Source organism: Eleutherodactylus coqui, chromosome 10 (genome assembly GCF_035609145.1).
Source record: "Eleutherodactylus coqui strain aEleCoq1 chromosome 10, aEleCoq1.hap1, whole genome shotgun sequence".
Classification (NCBI taxonomy): domain Eukaryota; kingdom Metazoa; phylum Chordata; class Amphibia; order Anura; family Eleutherodactylidae; genus Eleutherodactylus; species Eleutherodactylus coqui.
In genome coordinates this window covers 5588105-5613876 of record NC_089846.1, presented here as the reverse complement: position 1 = coordinate 5613876, position 25772 = coordinate 5588105, and the positions used below count along the sequence as shown (strand labels likewise).

The 25772-nt window shown below is 45.1% G+C and overlaps 1 protein-coding gene across 3 annotated transcripts in view; it reads left to right on the top strand.

Annotated features, from left to right (window-relative positions):
* The first annotated feature begins 229 nt into the window (after positions 1 to 229).
* The window catches only part of LOC136579952 (ectonucleoside triphosphate diphosphohydrolase 8-like), a 74391-nt gene continuing 48848 nt past the window's right edge, over positions 230 to 25772 (top strand). The window contains exon 1 of one of the 3 annotated variants that reach the window (XM_066580071.1): positions 230 to 295. The gene's annotated coding sequence lies outside the window, so the exon portion shown is untranslated. Of the gene's footprint in view, positions 296 to 10543; positions 10677 to 16157; positions 16205 to 25772 lie in introns of those variants that run through there. The other 2 variants (XM_066580068.1, XM_066580070.1) reach the window with 2 other exon arrangements.

Below are 25772 nucleotides of genomic sequence, written 5' to 3'. Positions count from 1 at the left end.
TGATGTGGTGACAGCCCAATGTATGGGGGCTGTAAATAAAGCTGCCTGATTGTGGTCAGGCAGGAATATTTTGCTGAAGCCATACGTGTGTGGGCTCCGTTATATTATACCTCTGTCATATGACGTCATTCGCTGGTTACACCGTGCCTGCCCTCTAGTGGCATTTTGCCGCAACAGAGGAGTTAGTCAGACAAGAGTTCACACTGCTGAAGAGCCATTAAACTGGCCCAAGGAAGACTACCAGCACCGCCATATGTTACCCCGAGGATCATCTCTGTAACCTGAGGAATCCCAGGTACAGTATTCCTGATAATGATACTCCTAACATGGAAAGAAAGTAACCACTTATACTGAAAGGCTTGTATGTGTCCACTGATATATGATCGCGAATGACATCAACAAAGAAATGGAAAAGACAGTTACTATGTCTTAAACCCTGGTTCTTGTGATTTCTTAATTACATCATATTTAACATTCTTCTGCTAATGTAGCACTGGCGTCACGATATACTAATAAAATAAATAAAATCACAATGACACTATGAAGAGGCCATGGTGGCTCTGATGCAGATGACCGGGAGTCACTTCAGAGCACCTGCATAAGCTCTGGTGAGCATGCACTGAGAAGTACAACATGTTGTGGACAGGGCCTATGGCCGCCTGCACACGAGCGGGTCGGATCCGGCAGCGAGAATTCTCGCCACGGGACCCGACCCGAGCGCCTGCAGAGACGAGCGCATACTCACCCGCGCCTGGCGGCCCCGGCTCTTTCATGTGCCGGCTGCCGCGCAGCCAGCGCATGCGCAGACCGGAGCCGGCGGCCGGGTGAGTGCGTGCCCCGCACAAAAATAGGACATGCCGCGGTTTGTTTGCCACGTGAGATTTCGCGCGGCCAAACCGCGGCCGTCTGCATAGGAGTGCGTATTCTAATGCACTCCTATGCAAACTTTCAGTGGCGGAAATCCCGCGGGAAATCCCGCGGGAAATCCCGCGGCGGGATTTCCGCCCGTGTGCAGGCGGCCTATGGCTCCAGGAGAGCAGGAGTAATGATAGTGCAGCATGAGGCTGAACGTAAGACTCGCCCTGAGACTGAGTATGAGAGAGTCCCTGATTTCAGTGAACTTTCCCTATGGGAGGAATGGCCAGCTTCTCCAATATCAGCCCACTGGGCTGTCAGAGAATTGCTGAGAAAGAGTGTATAAGTGCCCATAGTACTGTTACTACCTTCCGCCAGTGCATCACCAAGCTGAGGCCACTTCTGAAGTACGAGAGTCTGTGATAATCTACTTGCTCTCTGCTATTCTGTTGGTGTTCAAAAGATATAGAATAAACATGTGGTCCTCGGGTGACCCCGGAGTGACAAGAGTGACAACTCTACTGTGTACCAGGTAGGATTTCATATGGGCCTACCACATTCTCCCATCTGGAATCCAGTCTGGAATGCTTCCTTGTCAACCCTTTCCGAAAAGCCATCCTAGAGTATCATGATGCCCATTCTAGCCAACGAGCTCTCCGACTGGAAGCCTTCGGGGAGTGTTCCTCCATACCTGTTCTGAACTTTGAAATAGTCTGGCCGCTCCTGTGAACGAAGTAGTTCATGTGATGTAGTATTAGAGTGCAGAGAGAGAAGAGGTTAAGAGACATACAATTTCACATAGAATTCAAGAGTGTTTGCAGAAACCTGAAGGGCTTTATCAGTCTTTGACAAAGTATTAAACAGAAGGTAAATGATAGTCTGCAAGTAAATAACTAAAGCGAGTTCACTAAAACAAACACATTGCTTTATATTTCTGAACTTTACTACTCAAAACTAGTCCAGCAAGTTAGTGTTGTTGGCACAGATACCTTCCCTAGAAATCATGTGTCAAACATTAGATTTGCTCATGATACCATGTTGTCCATTAGAAACGTTCTCTTAAAATGTTGTGCAAAATATCAATAAACTTTCTCCTGTGATTAGCTGAGCAGTCACATGCACAATGAGGGGCACATGACCGTCAGCCTACTTCTGGGTTCCAAGCAGCGGGTTCCAGGGCTCTGGTGTTGGACAGAGAGACGCTGCAGCAGGTAAGTCTAGGAAGTGACTGGGACTGGTAGTTCGCTTATAGAAGGGTTAGGCCTAGAAGAGTGGATGGACTGCATTTTTGCCAGTCTCTCCATCTGTGGCTTCAGACTCTCCCGGCTTTGGGGCAGGTTCCAACTTCTGAATGACTGGGATCCCATATGGGGAGAAACACTGAAGCCCCTTGATAACCGTATCTCAGAAGGAAGGCTTAATCACAGGGCCAGCTTACTGGCATCTTGGTGCCAGAAGAACTCTGTACACGGCACCACATTTTTTGCTTCAGAATTCTGCATTAACAATAAAACAGTTTGCTTCCACTTTCGAACCATACATGTCAATGGGTGTTGACAGGTCTCGCACTTTCAGTAACCGGATGTAAATTCTCTCTTGCAGAATCTTTCTTTACTTCCCCATCGTTTCTCCATTTCCTGCACTCATAACAAGAAGTGGTTTGGAGGAACAGAGAAGATATGGCCTGTAGTAGTTCTGTTGACCACTTTGAGGGAGTGGAGGATGTCATAGGATAATCTAGAGCATGTGTCCATGGGCTGAATCCAGCCTGCTATAACATTTTATATGGCCTGCAATGAGGTTCAGACGCAGATGGACCGTCTCTTCATTTTCCACGAAGGACACATCCAGTGTTTGCCAGAGGGGACGGCGCCGCCACAGGGAGTGGGTGCCATTTTGTATTCTGAGCTCCAGCGCACACCTCCACACCGCTCTGTTCTGCAGCTCACAGGTGGTGGCTCAGTTCTGACAGCCATATTTGGGCATCCTAGCCACCCGCCAAGGTGGTAAGAGGTGGAAGGGAAGAAGCACCATCATAGTGCATAGAGCTCCACAGCCATATTAAGTAGTTGTTACATTTAGGGCTCATTCACAATGGCGTATGTAGTTTCGGTCCATGAAATATACAGTATTTTCAAGTACCAAATCTGCACTTATTCTCTGCGGATTTGGCCCAGAGCATTCCAACTGTTTCCTGTAAACGAGTTTCTGTGTATCTGAACTAAAACGTATTTAAGGCATAAATAATAATAAAATAGCTTAAGACAAAATTGCTAATACTTCTTTTGTCATTTCCCTAACACTGCCTGACTCCTGCCTGACCCCTGCCTGACTCCTGCCTGACCCCTGCCTGACTCCTGCCTGACCCCTGCCTGAGTCCTGCCTGACTCCTGCCTGACTCCTGCCTGACTCCTGTCTGACTCCTGCCTGACTCCTGTCTGACTCCTGTCTGACTCCTGCCTGTTCTGGGTCTCTAGTTGATCTACGTCTGTTGTTTGCTTTGGATTTATCCATGAATTTTAATGATGCGATATATGGGCGATATTCACCTGGAATAATCTAGCCAGACCTTTGGCTGTTTGGACTCCTAAATATTTAATAATTGAGACTGTCCACGAAAATGAGTAGCATCTTCCTCAGGAAGGTTGTCTTGGACCCATTGGACAAAACAGGTGAAGCAGTACCTCTGGCCCTGAACAAACACGTCAAACAGCGATTTAGTCTCCAAGAATCTTTGCTGAGATTGGGGTGAAGAGGAAAGTGTGATCATGTCAGGTAGCAAGGAGGGAGGAGCGGAGCTTGTAAAAGTGTCCATAGTTTAAATTTACCAGGTGTACTGTAATGTGACCATGTATTATAGGTTTAGAGTGGGGCCCGAACAAGAAGGGGGGCCCTAAGGATCTAGCATTGTTGTCTAGAAATGCATACAAAAAAGAAAAGTCAGCACTTCTAACAAATACATTAAATATGAAGGTGCATGCAAGCCATGGCTGCCACAAATACAGTAACAGCAGGGCGCCTCTAGCAAGACGCGGCAGGCTGCAGGACCTCAGAGGGGCAGCGACTGGTTGCCATTTGACTGGTAAGTCCCCAGCCTGGCTGGTATTTAGTTCTTTAATTCTTACCAGCCATAATATGGCCAGTAAAAAATAAATGCCAGCTGCGAGCTGCCAGGCAGCAACCCAACAAGCATTTCACTCCCTCCATCTGTAGCTCCACTCTGGCCTCCACTGCTGTCATCAGTCTGTGACTCCTGATTTCTTCCCATTGCATCTGCTTTCCTGCACAAAGACATCATCCTGTATGCAGCACAGACATGGGGTGGAGAGGTCAGGGTGCACAGACAGATGACAGCGGCAGCAGCCGCTGGACTGGTGCTGCAGATGGAGTGAGTGAAGTGCCTGTCGGACTGCTACCCAGATGGAGGCACTATTACTACTGGGGCTACTGTGGGGAACACTATTACTATTGGGGCCACTATGGGGGTCACTATTACTACTCAGGCCACTACCAGGTTCTTAGCACATATTTTGATCAAAGCATGTGGGCCCATCCACCACGTCCAGGTGAACCTTATTGGACAGGTTTGATTGATGTGCCAGCTTGTTTATTTCTATGCATTGCATTGGTGGAGCAGTTTTTGCCCTCACAAAAAAAATGTTAAACTTTAAACTGTTGGATTTCTTATTAACTTCTAACTATTAATAACAGAAAAATAGATTAAAGTTACAAATGAGAATAAACAATTACAGATGAAACATAGAATTACAATGAGGTCTATGAAAATAAATTTATTATCATTGGCCCCAATAATCGTTATCTAATGAGCCAAAAAGTATTATTTGCTGGCCTGCTCTCCCTTTACAATGCTCCTTCCAGCAGACAGAATTTCACCAGCTTTTGAAAACATTCTTTCTGCAGGAACCGAAGTAGCAACTACAGAAGGATATTTTCTACCAATCTGTTACAGATTGGAGTTGGGTTGAGTGTTTGTGGGGCTGCGTGCCCTGCATTTTTTCAAGTTGCCGCGGAGGGACCAACGGTCTCCATGGCAACTTGTAAACAATGCAGGGCCTGGTAACACGAACGCAATTGTCATTGTGTTAGATGGGTATCCTATCTTTTCTACAGGCTCTTCGTTAGACGCTGAACGCACGACACGTTGCATCTCCTTTTCTGGATGCGACCTTCGTGCGTTCAGCGCAGCCCTCCATCTTTCATTTAGACAGCATTGCCCACAGCCATGGCGTTGGACACAAGCGTTCAGAGCCTGCATCTAACACGATGAACAAAAGCATGTGGAGGAGGGGCCTAAGACCCCACTGCAGCAAACCTGATTGGTCACAAAGAGTCGCCTGATACTTTCCAAAAGTTTCCAGAACTTGTTTATAAGTTCATTAGTGCCGCAAGCAAAACGACATCCTGTACAACACAAAGGGAAGGGCGGAATGTAAAGAAAGAAGATCTGGTCACCGGACCGCAAGACACGCAACTATACTGAAATCCATATTATATCGCCTTAAACTATCGATGTTGCCGATATATCGGACAAAGCAATATCCATGGAAAGTATCGCCAAAGCACATATCGGTTTTCGATGTCCCAACCTTTAAGCTAGGTACCTGTCCAATAAGATTTGCCTGGACGTGTGGGGTGGGCCCACGTGCTTTGATCAATATGTGCGCTCAGAAGCTTGCTTTTTTATGCAGTTAGTATAAATATCAGTTGTGCAATTTTATTCAGATATTAAATGCTCATGAGTGCTGAAGTGCGTTTCTGTAATTGTATTGTCGTCTGGAAATGTGGTCCATTGTTTCTTTATGCAAGTTTGAAAATCATCAGCATTCATCAAATTACTCGGGGAACCTCCAAAGCTGAGAATGGACTTGTGGTTGGAGAACCTCCAGCGTCATTGTAACAGTGATAAAACTGATATTTATCAACACACAACAAATATAAACCGACTCAAAATGGGGCTCACACCCAAAAATGGATGTATCTGACTAGTAAGAAAGGAAAAACAGAATCTCAGCGCCTCACATATAATAAAAATAATCAAATATAATAAATGGTGAGTGTCCACTCACCTGGTGCACAGTGGACCCCTCTGCACAAAGGAGCCACCGGCACACAGTTTCCACGATAACTTCTCAAAAAGGAACCTGGTCCCCAATCCTAAATCCTAGGAGAGACGTCCTGGGGTAGAAAGCCCTCGCATGCGCTTCAAATATCCAAAATGGCAAACAAGAAAAAAGAACCCCCGCGCTCCGGAACCAGGACCACAGTCTATATTAATATTCCTGTCGCATTAATAAAGTGGAATATTAATATAGACTGTGGTCCTGGTTCCGGAGCTCGGGGGTTCTTTTTTCTTGTTTGCCATTTCTGACTAGTAAGAACATTTCCATAAACAGACATGTCCCAAGAAAATACTGTATATTATGGCACTGTACCTGGAGAGTCAGACAGAGGGCAACTATAAATGGACCATAAAGATTCTGAGAGGGGTGAGACTGCCATGAGAACTCACACTGAAGTAGACCCCATTGTTTTCAAGGGCTCAATTTACATGTCAGATTTTTCTCTCTGCAGAAATCTCGCTTATTGTTTCCAATTGGTGAGGGAAAAAAAATCACATGCAAGTTTCATGCGAGGGTAATGGGATTTGTAATCTTTCCTGCATCCGTACATGAACCTCCCTACTAAAAGATAGCAGAAGCAGTTCTTCCATAATATGTCACATATCATTGTTGCTTGCTTTATGGCGAAAACACATGAGTGTTTCCTCCTCTTATACAGCATGTTCTTGGCAAACCTTAGAAACAACGGCTTTTCCTCTGACACCTCTTTCAGGTTGGGTGTCCAGGTGAGCGCTTCAGTCTCTTCCTTACGAGCGCTTTCTTCAGCACGCTTACGGGCATATCTCACAGACCTGATTTTCTCAGTAAGCCCCTGTTCACACAGCTTCTGTTTCTTCTCAAGTTTAGACACAATCTGACATTGATGACCAAGCTCCACCATAACATCTTCTAATTCCTTCCGAAGACTTGCTTTAAACTTCTCAAGTTTATCATAAGCAGCTGCTTGTTCTTCTTACTGTTGACTTGTAGCTTCTAACTCTCTTTGAATTTCTCTCTTCTGCTCTTCAACAGAATCCAAGCATGCAGCATTCTTCTCCATTTTCCCTTCCATATCTGACACCTGAGCCTGCAGTGTTACAATCGGCTTTGATAGGCTTCTCTTAGTTTCTGCATGCTCCTCTTAGGGTGCCTTCACACTTGCAATAAAATTGTACGATTGTTAAGTGATGCGAGAGTGAGTGAAAACACAGAATTATGAAACCAATGATTTTGGTGATTGCGATGTGGCGTTAGAAAAAAAATCGCAGCATGTCCTATCTTTCTGAGTTTTGCTTTTTAATCTCCCATGTTTCCCTCCTTTTTATCGCATAGCATAACATGAAATTGCAGCTTTCGTGTGATGTGTTTTTAACATTAGAAACTCCTATTGTCTATCTCCAGAAAACCGCACGAGAAAATCGCAAGCAGCAGCGATGTTTTTGTAAGAAAAAGCATCGCTGATGCTCAGACATCTCATGAGCAAAACTGCAATTTTGCCACAATTTTCTCGCGGCGATATCGCGATCACCAGCGTGAAGGAACCCTAACTTCTTTAGGAACCCATTTCTCTCGCCTTCCATTCTCTTCAGGTGTGCAGTAAGCCTCTGGTGCGTCTCTTCTTGCACCAGCTTTTGAGACTCTTCACTCTAAGGGCATACACAGATGGACGTGTTTTTCTCCCCTTATAATCACTGATTTCAATAGGATTTTAGTGGTTTCATTTTCCTGCTGGGATTTCTCACGAATACATTGTGCGGGGAAGATCTCGACGCCTCTTTTTTCAAACTTTTGCACTCTGGGGCAGAGTTTGAACTGCCAGTGAGGGAGAAGAAATCTCCCTCATTCAGACGCAGCTACGCTCCGTGTTGCAGAGCGTAGCTGCACTTACGGCAGTGTGTTTTTGCCCTCATAGGCAGGAGTGATCGGATACTAAACCCTTAGGGCTCGCTCACACATCCGCATTGTCACTATGTATTGCGCACATATCTTTCATATCTTTCACTTGTGTAATACGCAGTGCCCAGAGCCCATTCATTTCTATTAGGCCACTCGCACCAATATTGGCTATGGAGATTTAACATAGCGCAGTAAATTCCCATGTTATAATGTGTATTTGCTGTGTTCTGCACATGTGAAAAATACGCATAAAATACACAGTGACAACACGCCCGTGTAAGTTAACCCTAAAGAATGCCGTCCTGCTTTTTCATTATTTGTATTCCCCCCCCCCCCCCCCCTCCCAACTTTAAAGAATCATAACTCTTTATCCATCGCTGTCAGTGTCTGGGGGCTTGTTCTTTTTGCGGGACGAGTTGTACATTTTGGCAGTACTATTTAATATACCATGTGCGAGGGCTCGTTTTTTGCGGGAAGTCCTGTAGTTTCTATTGGAACCATTTTGGAGTACATATGTATTATCAATCGCTTTTTATTACATTTTTGCATGAAGACGGGGTGACCGAAAAAGCGCAATTCTGGAGTTGCGTATTGTTTTTTCTGATGACGTTCACTGCGCAGGATAAATACGTTACTTTGTTAGATTGGACTTTTATGGACGCACGATACCAAATACAATTTTTCTTATTAGAAATACAGGAAAAGTGTTTTTATTAAAAACTTTTACTTTTTATTTTTTCGAATTATTATTAAAATGCCTTTTTACTTGTTTTTTTCACTCCCCTTGTACTTACGAACATTTGATCGCTGATACAGTGCAATGTAATATACTGCATTTTATAAAGATGTGCAACAGGCACACCTTCATACGTATTCATTCATGGCAGCCATGGGGGCCTTCAGAAGACCCCAGGCTGCTATAGCAATCGAATAGCACCCTGTGGGGGAGGGGGGGGGGGGCATTCAGGACACACGAACACCGCTCTGGGCATTTAAAGGGTTAATAGCGGCTGTTGCGGGCGCGTGTCAGCTGCCAAAGACAGTTGGCACTCACATTGTATGGCGTAGGATTGGCTCCTGATCAAACCCGGCACCTACACAACATAACTGCATGACCCGGGGCATGAGGCATGTAATCTTGTGAGGCTGTAGGTAATTCCCATCCCTCACTATTACCCTGATACATCAGTAGACAGAATACGGGTACAATATTTTTTAGGTGACAAGATATATTGTTTTTGTCTTGTACGTCTCCGACTGCACAGAGCCAGCAGTTAGTACAAAGGAAAGCAGTGGTGTATCATTACATGGTGCCCATTAAAGTCAATGAGCCATCCATATAATCCTCAGGTATGTGAGAGCTGATCTCTGTACTGGATCTTCACCCTGGCTTATAGGGGGAGACCTCAATATATTAACTTTCAATATGTACAGTGCAGCATCAGAAGAAGCGTTAAAGCATAGCTGACTTCAAGACGTTTTCTAAGATACCCCAGGTTTTCCTTACCTGCTTGTTTGCACCCTAGTTCATGTCTGTAAGTTCTGGTTTTCAGGTAGTCTGGTTCCCCATGTTTCTGTTGCTCTGCTTTTGCAATCTACTTTCAAGGAGAAGGCATGTAGCAAGCCAGACATTCTGCTAGTAGTTCACTGTCCTGACTTTCTTGCCCTTACTTTTCATGCTGCATTGCACTGTCTCTGGGCCAATCAGCAGGGAAGCAGTATCTATCTGAATGCCCAACCCTCTGCTTTCTCAGGGTGATCAGGCATTTAGAAACATTCTGGCCAAATGGTTAGTAAAAACACTATAATGTGTGTGTGTAATGTGTGCACATACTGACATAGACACATACCCACATGTTGTAACAGCATGTGAGGCAGAAATTGTGGAGATTGTTATCACAGTGTCTGCAGATCTGTCAGCCTGCAGCCTGTAAGTGCATGTGAGCCACCTGTGAAGATAGCCCATCCACTTGTTGCTATGTCCCTGTGTCCTTGTTACAATAGAGTGGATTGAAGAGGAGCTGGAAGGGAGACCCCTAGTGGCAGCCACTTTGAATGTGATTTTCAGTGGTAAAGCAACAGCATTTTTAATGTAAGTATATTACAGAAAGTATGAGACTAACACAAGCTACTAGATGAGTAGAAGTTGTGTGAAAAGTTAGTGCCTCTTTAAAAAGTATCTGCACTTTTTGAAAACTTTTAACATGTCAAAACTTTTGATCAGTGGGGGTCCAGGGGTTGCTGCCTGTTGGCTTCACTCATCAGCTGAAGGCTGACACATAGATGTCTATAGAAGTCTATGTGTCCATCTTCAGTTGCTGAGAGGAGCTGACAGGCAACAATGACAGCTAGAGGGGCGCAGCTCTTGGGTGAGCGCTGCAGCCCCTTTAGTTCAGCAATCAGTGACAGTCTCAGCACTCAGACTCCTACTGAACAAAACTTTTGACATGTCACTCTAGTGTCAAATGTAGAGCTTGTGCGGTTAGGCAGCAGTCCACCAATCCACCCAAGAATAATGTCCAAAATGTACCTTACTGCTCAACTCTGTGATGCAACTCTAGAAAATAGGTCAATACATGCCCCAGAAGCTGAAAAGTGAAACGCAGGTCGGGCTGTTCTGGGCGTGCCGCTTGCTGTTTGATGAGCCTTTATATCATTATACTCCTTCTGTCATCCAGCAGTTAAGACAAGAGCAGACACAGGGGTGCTCCATTAAACCCACAACCCAGCTGGATGGGACTGCTTTTACCCACTTTTACTGCCAGTTTTGACCTATTTCCTGGAGCTCCATCACAGCATTGAACGGTAAGGTACTTTATGGACATTAGATACTTTCTGTGCCTTAATAATGTATGTGCCAATGGGGGTTATTGGGACTAGACATCATTATTACACCTGCACCCCAGTACCATGGTGCCATGACAGGTACATCTGGGATTGGTGGAAGGGCTGCTTTACTGTAACTCTCTTACTGTTACTCTAGGGAGATGGCCAAGTGTCCTTGTGCAGGGATGCAGCATGGGGACTTGTATTCTGCCCGCTCGAAGTTACAGGGTGGTGCTACATTATAAAAAAACGCTTTGGGTCTGCATAAGAGCAAGTGGATGATGCTGCAAATTAGGAGTTGATTTTGCAGCGTTTAGGCCTCCTTCACACGGGCAACAAAGTTGCACGATTTTGTTGTGTCGCTACAATGCTACAAATCGCATGTACGTGAAGCCCATGCTTTCCTATGGGTGCCTTCTCACATGCGATGTTTTGTAGCCTGCGACATCCCGACACAAAAACCTTGTGGGTCCGGCGATATGCCCACGACTCATAAGGGTTTTGTAGCCCATGTTTCCCTATGAAGCCTTCCTCTCTGTTGCATTGCATTCATCGAGCGCTGACTCTGATTGGCTAAGCATCAGCCAATCATAGCCAATGCTTCCAGGAGGCGGGATTTTTCAGTCCCTGGCCAGAAGAGATGAAAAACATTGACAAAAGACCAGGGAGAATATGCAGCAGAACCCCGGACAGCACATCTAAGGTGAAGTATACTTAAAAAAAAAAAATAAAATTCTACAGCTAGGGCTTTTTTCGGGGTAGGGCTTATATTTCAAGCCCCCTTCCCCTCCCCCCCAAAATCCTTGCATATGGTGCTACAAACAACTTTGTAGCCCTACAAAATCGTGTTATCACTGCGAGCAACTGCAGCGATATCGCAAGAAGCAGCAATGGGATATTGCAGCAATTTTTTCGTGGCAATGCCGTGTCGCCCATATCAACAAGGCCTTAATCAGCAGTTTGAGCATCAGAAAGCGGCCTGTCTCTGCTCCTGTGCCGCTCTATCTCTTGGAACTGACACAGACCTGTGACGAGGCTTTCTACCAATGGTATTCCAGTACGCTTGTAAGAAGGGAGCCCAGGTTGGAGTTTGTGCTGTAATGAGCTTGGTTATGGTTCTTATAGTTATTTAATCTGGATGCTATAAGGGCGACCTCTACTGGCTGTCCTATATTACTGTAGTTTGTGTATTTCTCTATGCAGTATTGCATGTGACTACCTATTGGTGGCAGAGGTCAGGTGGGAGGTCTGGAGGACTTGAGATCATAAGACTTGCAAGCTGGAGACCAATTCCAGTGGTACTGAGCCTTAAGAGAGACTGCATTGCTGGGAGAGAGCTGCCAAAGGAGTGAGGAGTCGGCTTGAGGAGATGTGGGAGACGTGAATTGGAGAATCTGTGCCTGTTAGAGAGGAACAGTGGCACAAGAAAGGAGGCAGACGGTGTTTGAGAAGTGCAGCTCCATAACACACCAGAACAAGTGTCGATGATAGAACAAAGCTGCAAAGACTATAGCTAGAGAGACTGCTACAAAGGGTTCACATCCTCCTGCAGCTCTGAGAATCGGGGGACTCACAATAGACATCACCTACATTACAGTACCAAACACACTGGAGCTACGTAAGTGAGGTCGGCCCTCAGGAAAAGGCCCAATGTGTACACAGGTAGTGCCTTAAAAGCAGGCCTGCCAGTTAAAATATGCAAGCTCAGGCCGGCACCAGAGGAACACATAGTCATCCGCCAATTGTGGACAAATTACGGGACAACACTTGTGTGACTTCCAGCTGTGTGCAGGCGACCCCATCCCTGGGTTGAGATGTTCGGTGGTGCTACCATGTTGTACAGTGCAGCGTGTTGCTGGTCTCTGGGATTCATAACAGATTGTTACCATCCCCCACTAACGGTAGAATTAAGCAGATCTTAGAGTCAGTTAGGTTGACTAACATTTCTGACTAACTGCATGTTGTTATCTGATAACAGAAGCTTCTAAGGCGACTTCATCTCCAAGTTAATTTGTTAAAATAAAATATATATTTTGTAAGCCTGGTGTCCGCATCGTACCCCGACCCCTGCCTCACCTGCCCCTACTGTGACACACTCCCAACCTAGGGACGTTGCCAGGGTCTTAAAAGATCAGGGGCGCAAGCCCCGAGGCATATGATGTACCCCTCTTCCCCCCAAAAATATTATTTATCATATAACCAACCATATAAATCAGAGGCAGCATACAGTAACTGAATGTTATCTGCATACTAGTACTGAACAAAGCACACTATACAAACACCAGTTACCATAATACAAGGCCCATATAATACCGCACACCATGACCACTACTACTGCAGAGTAACTGACTAATATTACCAGCATACAGTAACTGAATGTTATCTGCATACTAGTACTGAACAAAACACGCTATACAAACACCAGTTACCATAATACAAGGCCCAAATAATACCGCTACACCATGACCACTACTACTGCAGAGTAACTGACTAATATTCCCAGCATACAGTAACTGAATGTTATATGCATACTAGTACTGAACAAAACACGCTATACAAACACCAGTTACCATAATACAAGGCCCATATAATACCGCTACACCATGACCACTACTACTGCAGAGTAACTGACTAATATTACCAGCATACAGTAACTGAATGTTATCTGCATACTAGTACTGAACAAAACACGCTATACAAACACCAGTTACCATAATACAAGGCCCAAATAATACCGCCACACCATGACCACTACTGACTAATATTACCAGCATACAGTAACTGAATGTTATCTGCATACTAGTACTGAGCAAAGCACACTATACAAACACCAATGCTACCATAATACAAGGCCCATATAATACCGCACACCATGACCACTACTACTGCAGAGTAACTGACTAATATTACCAGCATACAGTAACTGAATGTTATCTGCATACTAGTACTGAAGAAAACACACTATACAAACACCAGTGTTACCATAATACAAGGCCCATATAATACCGCCACACCATGACCACTACTGACTAATATTACCAGCATACAGTAACTGAATGTTATCTGCATACTAGTACTGAGCAAAGCACACTATACAAACACCAATGCTACCATAATACAAGGCCCATATAATACCGCACACCATGACCACTACTACTGCAGAGTAACTGACTAATATTACCAGCATACAGTAACTGAATGTTATCTGCATACTAGTACTGAAGAAAACACACTATACAAACACCAGTGTTACCATAATACAAGGCCCATATAATACCGCCACACCATGACCACTACTGACTAATATTACCAGCATACAGTAACTGAATGTTATCTGCATACTAGTACTGAGCAAAGCACACTATACAAACACCAATGCTACCATAATACAAGGCCCATATAATACCGCACACCATGACCACTACTACTGCAGAGTAACTGACTAATATTACCAGCATACAGTAACTGAATGTTATCTGCATACTAGTACTGAAGAAAACACACTATACAAACACCAGTGTTACCATAATACAAGGCCCATATAATACCGCCACACCATGACCACTACTGACTAATATTACCAGCATACAGTAACTGAATGTTATATGCATACTAGTACTGAACAAAACACGCCATACAAACACCAGTTACCATAATACAAGGCCCATATAATACCGCACACCATGACCACTACTGACTAATATTACCATACTGCGACTGAATAAAAACCACTATAGAAAGACTAATATTCCCAGCATACAGTAACCATATAGTGCTCGATAGTGGCTCTACACAGGCGCTCTGCAGACCACAGAAGCGATTTCAGTACCGATATATCCAGTGATCACAGGTGACGTCCCTTCTGACTGGAGTTGTTCATGTTTCTGCCTGGTCCATGGAGTGCAGAGCACCATGATGACTTCCTCCAGCCACAATGTGTTTCTGCAAAGTTTACAATACAAATATCTTTGGCTTCTCACTTTTCCAGCACCCTAAATGTCTTACCAACCTATACAAACTCACCCTGCTGCTATCCCCATTCTGCGCCGGTCTCTGCCCTATCTCCCCCTATTACTGTGTGCTACAGCACCTCTGCAGCGTCCCAAAGGGTAACTCCAGACACAGGGCAAACATTGAGGAGCTGGGAGGGCAGAGTGGTCACTTGTCAGGGTGGCACTTACCTGACTCCTCACCAGAGGCACACACGCAGCCTCGGCCAGGGCATCGCTGGGCCTCTTCCGGACACCCCTAGGAGAGGGATGGCCAATATGCATGTGGTGGAACTTCAGGTTGTCACATGACACCACCGTTCCTTTCTCCCCGCATGAACCTCGGCGATAATAAAGAGAGTCCACGCACGATTTAGTTGTTAAGTACCCATATCGGGCGAGCCAACATGAGTACCCCGCGGATGTTAAAACAACCTTGCATCACTTCAGGGAAGAAGTGATCTATTGGTTTCAATGGGAGCCCTCGCGTCGCATGCACCTAGCGGGTGGAGCGATGCTGCTGCCGGACGCATTGAGCAATACGGAAGATGGGAGAACATGTGCAAGGATAGAAAATGCCACAATGTGTTTCTGGTATGGCAGGGCAATGTAGGAAAACAAAGAATGGGGTTCATATCAGCGTGAGAGTGGTGCGTCTTGCAACCCACAAATCTGGCGTGATTTTCTCGCCCCCGGTGTGAAGCCAGCCTAAGACCTCCGACACGCTGCCATTTTTTTATCCGTGTGTTGGATGTAATAAAACCGGACGACACATGGACAGCACACGGACCCGTGTTAGTCAGTGAAGCCGCATACACTACCAGGCCTCATCATGCAGGCACTGAACGCGGGAGAAAACTCCTTGCGGACAAGACTCCCCTATTCAAGTCAATGGAGAGAGAACAAAGTTGGCCAGCGAACGGATGCCAATCATGTACAGTCCGGGGGCGGTCCGTTTTTTTCTAACGTTAAGAAGAAAAGAATTGGGTTACTTTCAGTTTTTTGGGTGGGAAATGAAAAACGCATGGCGAACGAAGAAAACGAACTGACACATGGACCGAATACAGAGGCCATTTTCAATGGAGGAACAGGGCAGATCCAAGCGCCAGGGCGCCCGCTGCAGGTGGCACGGACTCAGCTTCTTTAAGTATCAGGCAGCTAAGATGTAACGTTATGTGCTGTGGTGTGAAGGGGTTAAAGACGTCACAATTTTATCAACATTTGTGCAACATTTTGAGAAATTTGTCGCAGATAGTGACCACGTTGAGGCCAGCGACAATGATAACTTCCCCCATTGTGATGCAAGGAAGTGTTAGACTCGCTGGTTGCACACAAAGGAAGATTACGGATTGTTGTCCGACATCAGCTCGCAGTTAGCAGCCGGTCACAAGTGGGCAGGTTACTCGGCCGCTCCCTGCAGGATTTGGCTAATTAAAGATAAACAGAAGTTAAGTCTGTGGAAGAGACGTCCTGTTCCTCAGGAGACGCACACAAGGGCTGAGACCTTCAAAGACGAGAGTAAGTGCGCTGCGAAGACTTTCCCTTTAGTTGGGGCTGGCACAGCTGGTTTTATGGGGCAGCAAACTGGGCAACTACCGAGCCACCAACATTTCCTAGAAGGTGCCGGAACTTACCATGAACCTTTTTACTGTCTTACTTTGAAAGCGGTGGTGGTAATCACAATTAGCGATTGGCTACCGAGTCTTTACACAAGCCAATCAGACTCTGCAGGAGACAGATGATTGTTCAGAGGTTTTTTTTTGCCCCATAGAGTTTCATCTTTGTGGGCAGCAGATCCTTCATTTACATGAGAATATATTCTGCCCACGGGTGTCCCTACCATGAGGCGATCCGAGACCACTGCCTCAGGCGGCGGTCCACAGGACCTCAGAGGGGCAAAGCTAGGTTTGCAACCCAGTAAGTCACTGGCCCGGCTGGTATTTATTTTTTTCTGGCCATCTTGATGGTATAATTGCTTTTCATTCAGTCCTTCCACTGCTCCCATTCAGCATCCATTGCTGTTGCAATCAGTCTGTATCCCCCAACCCCCCCCCCCCCCCCGGTGACTGCGTTCCTCCACAACAACGCGGACACCAGGGGGAGAGGTCAGGAGCCGCCGGGTGGGAGCTGTGGACAGAGTGAGTGAAAAGCTGGGCAGGTTGCTGGAGTTCCTCTACAAAGGACTCTGCTAATACTGGGGCCACTATAGGGGATACTATAACTATTGGGGCCACTACCAGCGTCACTATTATTACTGCAGCCATTAAGAGGGTCACTATTACTATTGGAGCCACTATTACTACCGGCGCCACTAACAGGGTTAATATAACTATAGAGATAACTAACATGGTCACTATTACTATTTGCACCACTAATGGGGTCACTTTTAGTACTGGAGCTATTAAGGGGGTCACTATTACTTTTGAGGCCATTACTGGGGGTCACTATTACTACTGGGACCACCAACGAGGTCACTATTACTACTGGGGTCATTAAGGGGTTTACTAGTACTACAGGGGGCCCCCTAGGTGTCACTTACTTTTGGGGCCACTACTAGGGGCAGTATTACTCTGTCACTTCAGAAAAGTCTCAATGGTTGAAGTAGGTGTTGGGTATCTTGTGTATTGGCAGTTTTGATTCCTGTAAGATGAATGGTTTTTTCTGCGGGGTGGGGGGCGCCATTTCACACTTCACCCCAGGCAGCAGAAAGTGTAAGAAACCAAAAAGTGGAAAAAGCTTGTATTACGCACTGCATACACGCAAATGGGAGTGAAACAGCGTAATGTGATGTATTTGATTGCCCACTAATGACTGCGTATCACACGCACGTAATATGCGGTAAACTTCCGCTGAGCCTGGCCTTTAGGCATTTTCAATTCTCTGTTTTCAAACGCTTCTGTTTCGTTCCCCCGATGATTTTAATTGGTTTTTATTGAAAATGGAAATATTTCCATTTAATTCCGTTCTATTTTATTTTGTACCTTTAATAAGGTTTTTTTCTTATATTCTCTGTTTGGTTACATAGTAACTTACAATACTGTCATAGTAGCATATTCTTTAGGCTGAACGCCCCGTGTCCATCCAGTTCAGCCTATTACCCCCCCCCCCAATTTTGATCCAGAGGAAGGAAAAAAAAAAACCCCAATGGGGTAGAAGACAATTTTCCTCATTTTAGTAAAAAAAAATGTCCTTCCCGACTCCAATCTGACAATTAGAATAATCCCCGGATCAGCGACCCTCCTGAGTAACCAGTGATATGACATGTAATATTGTAACGCTCAAGAAAAGCATCCAGGACCCCCTTAAAGGCCGAATGCTACAGGTCGGATTATCGGTGTGGAAATCGCGGTCAGACACCCACTGTGATATCCGCAGCAACGTCCGTCCATAGACATGCTGTGTAAAATGATTCTCCCCTCAATCAGCTGCGATTTTCCGCTCGTGGGGGGAGATTCGCAGCATGTTCTAATTTGTGCGGAAAAACGCACGGACGGCTTCTATTGTAGTCAATGGCCGCTGTCCGACCTGCGATACTCCGTGTTGTGGGCACAGCGGAAGTATCACAGGAATCCGTGTCATACCCCAGCGCCGGCTCTCTGGCTGACATTCTCGCGGCGGATCCGGAGAGATGAGTATAGGGTCTCTGGGGGGCAACGGGCCTGATTCTGCTGCGAGATTTCACAGGCGGAATCCGACCCGGCAGTGGGCATGAGGCCAGACTCTTTTATCGAATTCACCATCACCACAGCCTCAGGCAGAAAGTTCCATAGGCTCACTGCTCTTACAGTAAAGAACTGTATGTGGTGTAGAAACCTTTCTATGTGGTGTAGAAACCTTCTTTCCTCTAAACGTAGAAAGCGCCCCCTTGTTACAGTCACAGTCCTAGGTATAAATAGATGATGGCAGAGATCTCTGTACTGACCCATGATATATCTATACATAGTTATTAGAGCGCCCCCTTGTTATAGTCCTGGGTATAATAGGTGATGGGAGAGATCTCTGTACTGACCTCTGATATATTATGCATAGTTATTAGAGCGCCGCCTTGTTACAGTCCTGGGTATAATAGATGATGGGAGAGATCTCTGTACTGACCCCTGATATATCTATGCATAGTTATTAGAGCGCCCCCTTGTTACAGTCCTGGGTATAATAGATGATGGGAGAGATCTCTGTACTGACCCCTGATATATCTATGCATAGTTATTAGAGCGCCCCCTTGTTACAGTCCTGGGTATAATAGATGATGGGAAAGATCTCTGTACTGACCTCTGATATATTATGCATAGTTACTAGAGCGCCCCCTTGTTACAGTCCTGGGTATAATAGATGATGGGAGAGATCTCTGTACTGACCCCTGATGTATCTATGCATAGTTATTAGAGTGCCCTCTTGTTACAGTCCTGGATATAATAGATGATGGGAGAGAACTCTGTACTGACCCCTGATATATTATACATAGTTATTAGAGCGCCCCCTTGTTACAGTCCTGGGTATAATAGATGATGGGAGTGATCTCTGTACTGACCCCTGATATATTATGCATAGTTACTAGAGCGCCCCCTTGTTACAGTCCTGGGTATAAGAGATGATGGGAGAGATCTCTGTACTGACCCCTGATATATTATACATAGTTATTAGAGCGCCCCCTTGTTACAGTCCTGGGTATAATAGATGATGGCAGAGATCTCTGTACTGACCTCTGATATATCTATACATAGTTATTAGAGTGCCCCTTGTTACAGTCCTGGGTATAATAGATGATGGAGAGATCTCTGTACTGACTCCTGATATATTATACATAGTTATTAGAGCGCCCCCTTGTTACAGTCCTGGGTATAATAGATGATGGGAGAGATCTCTGTATTGTCCCCTGATATATTATACATAGTTATTAGAGCGCCCCCTTGTTACAGTCCTCGATATAATAGATGATGGGAGAGATCTCTGTACTGACCTCTGATATATTTATACATAGTTATTAGAACTACTTCTTGTCACAGTCCTGGGTATAATAGATGATGGGAGAGATCTCTGTACTAACCCCTGATATATCTATACATAGTTATTAGAGCGCCCCCTTGTTACAGTCCTGGGTATAATAGATGATGGGAGAGATCTCTGTATTGTCCCCTGATTATATATATATAGTATATAGTATAGTGCTCGCTTGTTACAGCCCTGGGTATAATACATGATGGGAGGGATATATCTATACATAGACCCCTGATATATCTATACATAGTTATTAGAGCGCCCCCTTGTTACAGTCCTCGATATAATAGATGATGGGAGAGATCTCTGTACTGACCTCTGATATATATATACATAGTTATTAGAGCGCCCCCTTGTTACAGTCCTGGGTATAATAGATGATGGGAAAGATCTCTGTACTGACCTCTGATATATTATGCATAGTTACTAGAGCGCCCCCTTGTTACAGTCCTGGGTATAATAGATGATGGGAGAGATCTCTGTACTGACCCCTGATGTATCTATGCATAGTTATTAGAGTGCCCTCTTGTTACAGTCCTGGATATAATAGATGATGGGAGAGAACTCTGTACTGACCCCTGATATATTATACATAGTTATTAGAGCGCCCCCTTGTTACAGTCCTGGGTATAATAGATGATGGGAGTGATCTCTGTACTGACCCCTGATATATTATGCATAGTTACTAGAGCGCCCCCTTGTTACAGTCCTGGGTATAAGAGATGATGGGAGAGATCTCTGTACTGACCCCTGATATATTATACATAGTTATTAGAGCGCCCCCTTGTTACAGTCCTGGGTATAATAGATGATGGCAGAGATCTCTGTACTGACCTCTGATATATCTATACATAGTTATTAGAGTGCCCCTTGTTACAGTCCTGGGTATAATAGATGATGGAGAGATCTCTGTACTGACTCCTGATATATTATACATAGTTATTAGAGCGCCCCCTTGTTACAGTCCTGGGTATAATAGATGATGGGAGAGATCTCTGTATTGTCCCCTGATATATTATACATAGTTATTAGAGCGCCCCCTTGTTACAGTCCTCGATATAATAGATGATGGGAGAGATCTCTGTACTGACCTCTGATATATTTATACATAGTTATTAGAACTACTTCTTGTCACAGTCCTGGGTATAATAGATGATGGGAGAGATCTCTGTACTAACCCCTGATATATCTATACATAGTTATTAGAGCGCCCCCTTGTTACAGTCCTGGGTATAATAGATGATGGGAGAGATCTCTGTATTGTCCCCTGATTATATATATATAGTATATAGTATAGTGCTCGCTTGTTACAGCCCTGGGTATAATACATGATGGGAGGGATATATCTATACATAGACCCCTGATATATCTATACATAGTTATTAGAGCGCCCCCTTGTTACAGTCCTCGATATAATAGATGATGGGAGAGATCTCTGTACTGACCTCTGATATATATATACATAGTTATTAGAGCGCCCCCTTGTTACAGTCCTCGATATAATAGACGATGGCGGAGATCTCTGTACTGACCCCTGATATATCTATACATAGTTATTAGAACTACTTCTTGTCACAGTCCTGGGTATAATAGATGATGGGAGAGATCTCTGTACTGACCCCTGATATATCTATACATAGTTATTAGAGCGCCCCCTTGTTACAGTCCTGGGTATAATAGATGATGGGAGAGATCTCTGTACCCCTGATATATCTATACATAGGTTTTAGAGCACCCCCTTGTTACAGTCCTGTGTATAATAGATGATGGGAGAGATCTCTGTACTGACCCCTGATATATCTATACATAGTTATTAGAGCGCCCCCTTGTTACAGTCCTGGGTATAATAGATGATGGGAGAGATCTCTGTACCCCTGATATATCTATACATAGGTTTTAGAGCACCCCCTTGTTACAGTCCTGTGTATAATAGATGATGGGAGAGATCTCTGTACTGACCCCTGATATATCTATACATAGTTATTAGAGCACCCCCTTGTTACAGTCCTGTGTATAATAGATGATGGGAGAGATCTCTGTACCGACCCCTGATATATCTATACATAGTTATTAGAGCACCCCCTTGTTACAGTCCTGTGTATAATAGATGATGGGAGAGATCTCTGTACCGACCCCTGATATATCTATACATAGTTATTAGAGCGCCCCCTTGTTACAGTCCTGGGTATAACAGATGATGGGAGAGATCTCTGTACTGACCCCTGATATATCTATACATAGTTATTAGGTCGCCCCCTTGTTACAGTCCTGGGTATAATAGATGACAGGAGAGATCTCTGTACTGACCCCTGATATATCTATACATAGTTATTAGAGCGCCCCCTTGTTACAGTCCTGGGTATAATAGATGATGGGAGAGATCTCTGTACTGACCCCTGATATATCTATACATAGTTATTAGGTCGCCCCTCAGCTGTCTTTTTTCTAAACTAAATATTCCCAATTTTGGTCAGCTCTCTGGGTATTGTAGTTCGCCCATTGCCTTTATTACTTTAGTTGCCGCCTTTGTACCCGCTTTAACTTTGATGTCTCCTTCTTGAGCGCCGATGCCCCAAACTGTCCACAATTATTTGATGTTGCTGCATAGCTTTCAGTTTGCGGTTTCATCAGAACTTAAAGGGATTGTATCGGCTTGATCACGCTCCCTGAACTGCAGGCGTGATGTTGTAGAGCAGGCGGAGCTCCTAGTTTATGGGGAAGATTCAGTATAACCTGTATTTATTCACTTAAAGGGAACCTGTCACCATTTTACACCCATGAAACCCTCTATACTGTATAATAGGTGGTATAATGGGCATTTGTGTGGTAGTTTGCTAACCATGCAGGTCTGAGCACAGCTGTAATACCAATGGTTTACGTGTACCCATGCTGCATGCAAATGATGTGTTCGGGTCCCGGGTCAATGACCGTAAATGTCACTTATAATCGGCCAGAGACCGGTCAGTCTAATGTGTCAGGGGTCTGGGCCACAAGCTGAGGACCCTCCAGGCCGTTCCAGCGGGGCGGATGCAGTCCCCCGATAAAACGCTGTTTCACCACAGTTTTCTTTGGCTACATTCACAGGGGTGAGACGCTGATATAGAGCTCCCTCGTTCCTATAGCATCTGAAACTAGAGGGGGTGATGGGTGAGAGGAATGACTGCAGGTCCCCGGGGCTGTCATGACTGATCGCCCATCAATGTGTGGCACGTCTTTATAGGCTGCCTGTCAGAATATGGTATAGTGCAGTACCATGGTATTGCACTATACTGTATGAGCAGTTTAAAGTATGACAAGTTCAAGTCCCCCGTAGGGAATTAGAAACCCTCACAAATATGAACCCCATTCTTTTGAAGGGATTTATTCCCATGAAGGATGAAAATCACAGCATGTTCTATCTTTTTTTGCGTTCCCTCGGAACGCCTCGCCCATTGTTTTCAATGAGACCTTTAAAGCCATCACATGGCAATCACAGGCCCTGAGGTGTGCATGCGGGTGCGATGTGATGTCTCCTATTGGAATCAGTGGAAACACTTGTGATCCTCTGACACGCATGAAACACGCGCCTGCGGATCACAGTTTCACAGAAGCGATGCCTCGCATCTGCGTGAAAGACGCATGTTGGCGATGATATCACGCATGCCCATGTGAATGTAGCCTTAGGACGTCATTTCCATGCGACCGTGACTGCCGGAGCCAATCATCATAGAGTTAGGCCTTCTGTCCACGGGTGATATGTCATTGCGTTATCCGCGGCGATAATCCAGCTGCGGGTAATGCGGTGAACGCTTTCAATAGGCTAACTATGGAGAGCGCAGCCCGACATCCACGAGCGGAGAATCATAGCGATTCTCTGATCGTGGGATTAAAATCGCAGCATGCTGCTATTTGCCGCAGTGAGCCTATCTATTATATAGGCTCATCAGGGACCTGTCAGTGCTCCCCCCTCATACCCCGCGGCGGGATATGGCTAGTAATATTCCGTCACGGCCGTGGACAGGCAGCCTAAAGCTCTCCTACAGAGCTGCAATTGCTACAATCCCCACTATTAGGCTTCTACACGCGGGCGAGCGCAATATCAGGCTGTGAAACTCGTCCTAATATCGCACTTGTGAATGTGCGATTTACCCGCAGATGTGAGGGGTTTTTCAGGCATTGCATGTGCGACATTCTGATCCTCTTGTGCGAGTTTATTGCGTGATAGAGGATCGGAAGTGTTTACCATTGTTTTCGGTGGGGAACCTCGCATCACACTCGCATGCACATCACACTCGCATGCACATCACACTCGCATGCACATCACACTTGCATGCGCATCACACTCACATGCACATCACACTTTCATGCGCATCACACTTGCATGCGCATCACACTCACATGCACATCACACTCGCATGCACATCACACTCGCATGCACATCACACTCGCATGCACAGCACACCCGCATGCATAGCACACCCACATGCACATCACACCCACATGCACATCACATTTACATGCACATCACACTCACATGCACATCACACTTGCATGCGCATCACACTCACATGCACATCACACTTGCATGCGCATCACACTCACATGCACATCACACTTGCATGCGCATCACACTCACATGCACATCACATGACATGCAATGCATTAAAGGTCCCATTGAAATCAATAGGCAATGCGTTCCGAGGAAGAAGAAGAGATAGGACATGCCATTCAGAAGACTGAGGTTCATATACGTGCGTCTCGCAACAAACAAATCTCGCGCGAGTTTCCTGGCCGTGGGAGAGCAGCCCTAACAGGTGGATTTCCATCATCACAAATTTAAATCACAAGTACTCATGACAACCAAATCTTAAACCCTCCCCCCCCCCCCCATCCCCACACCTACAGGCCCCCCTTTTTTTGCAGGCTGATACCTGGCAGGTAGGTAAGGACCCCTCCGATCATAGGAGAAGTATGGCCCATGTGGACTGCCCCCTGCACCTGCAGGTCCTGTGAGCTGGCAGCCTTCTTGTATAACAGACAGCAGGTTTCATGCCAGCTGCATTATGCAATAATTGGCACTGATTACAGTACAACGCATGTGGTTGATCAAACAGCCCACTTCACAATGTTCAGAGCCGGTATTTCTACGTGTCGTTACACAACCATTGTCATTGCACAACACAAGTCGTACAGCGGATTTTATATTATTCCCGTCAGCGCCCCCCCCCTCCCTTTACAAGAGGTTATTGGGTGCAACGGCATTCCTCAGCCCTCTACGGATGCAGCCGACTGTGGCCCTTAATCCCCTTAAGGATGAGGCCCTTTTCCCCCCCCATTTTTGTTTTTTCCTTCTCCCTTTTAAAAAATCGTAACTCCTTTATTTCTCCATCGCCGTCGCTGTAGGAGGGCTGGTTGGTTTTTGCGGGCCGAGTTGTATTCTACAATGGTGCTATTTAATGGGCCATATAATGTACTGAAAAACTTTTTAAAAAGTGGAGTGAAATGACAAAAAAAACACATTCTGCCATCTATCGGTGCGTCTTGTTTCTACGGCGCACAAACTGCCACAAAAATGACATAACTTTATTCTCTGGGTCGGTGCGATTACTACGATACCAAACTTGTAGTTTTTTTTTTGCTGCGCTACTTTTATTTTTTTCAAAGACATTTAATTTTTCTAAATCATTTTCTGCCGCCGTCTTCTGGGCGCAATAACTTTTTTATGTTTTCATTGATGTAGTTCTACGATAACTCATTTTTGTGGGACATCCCGTAGTTTACGTTGGTACCATTTTGGAAATTCCACAGATTTTTTTATTTCTTTTTATTGCATTTTTTGGGGAGACAGGGTGACCGAAAAAGGGCATTTCTGGTGTTCGCTTTTTTTTCCCAGACGACGTTCACCGTGTGGGGTAAATAATGTCCTACTTTGATAGATTGGACTTTTACGGACGCGGCGATACCAAATATGTATTTTTGTTTTATGATTTAGATTTTTTTTATTACAGATTTGGCAAAAGGCGGGGGATTTAAACTTTTATTACTTATTTTTTCTTACAAAAATGTAAAACTTTACTCATAGAATCATACACTGGAAGAGTTGGAAGGGACC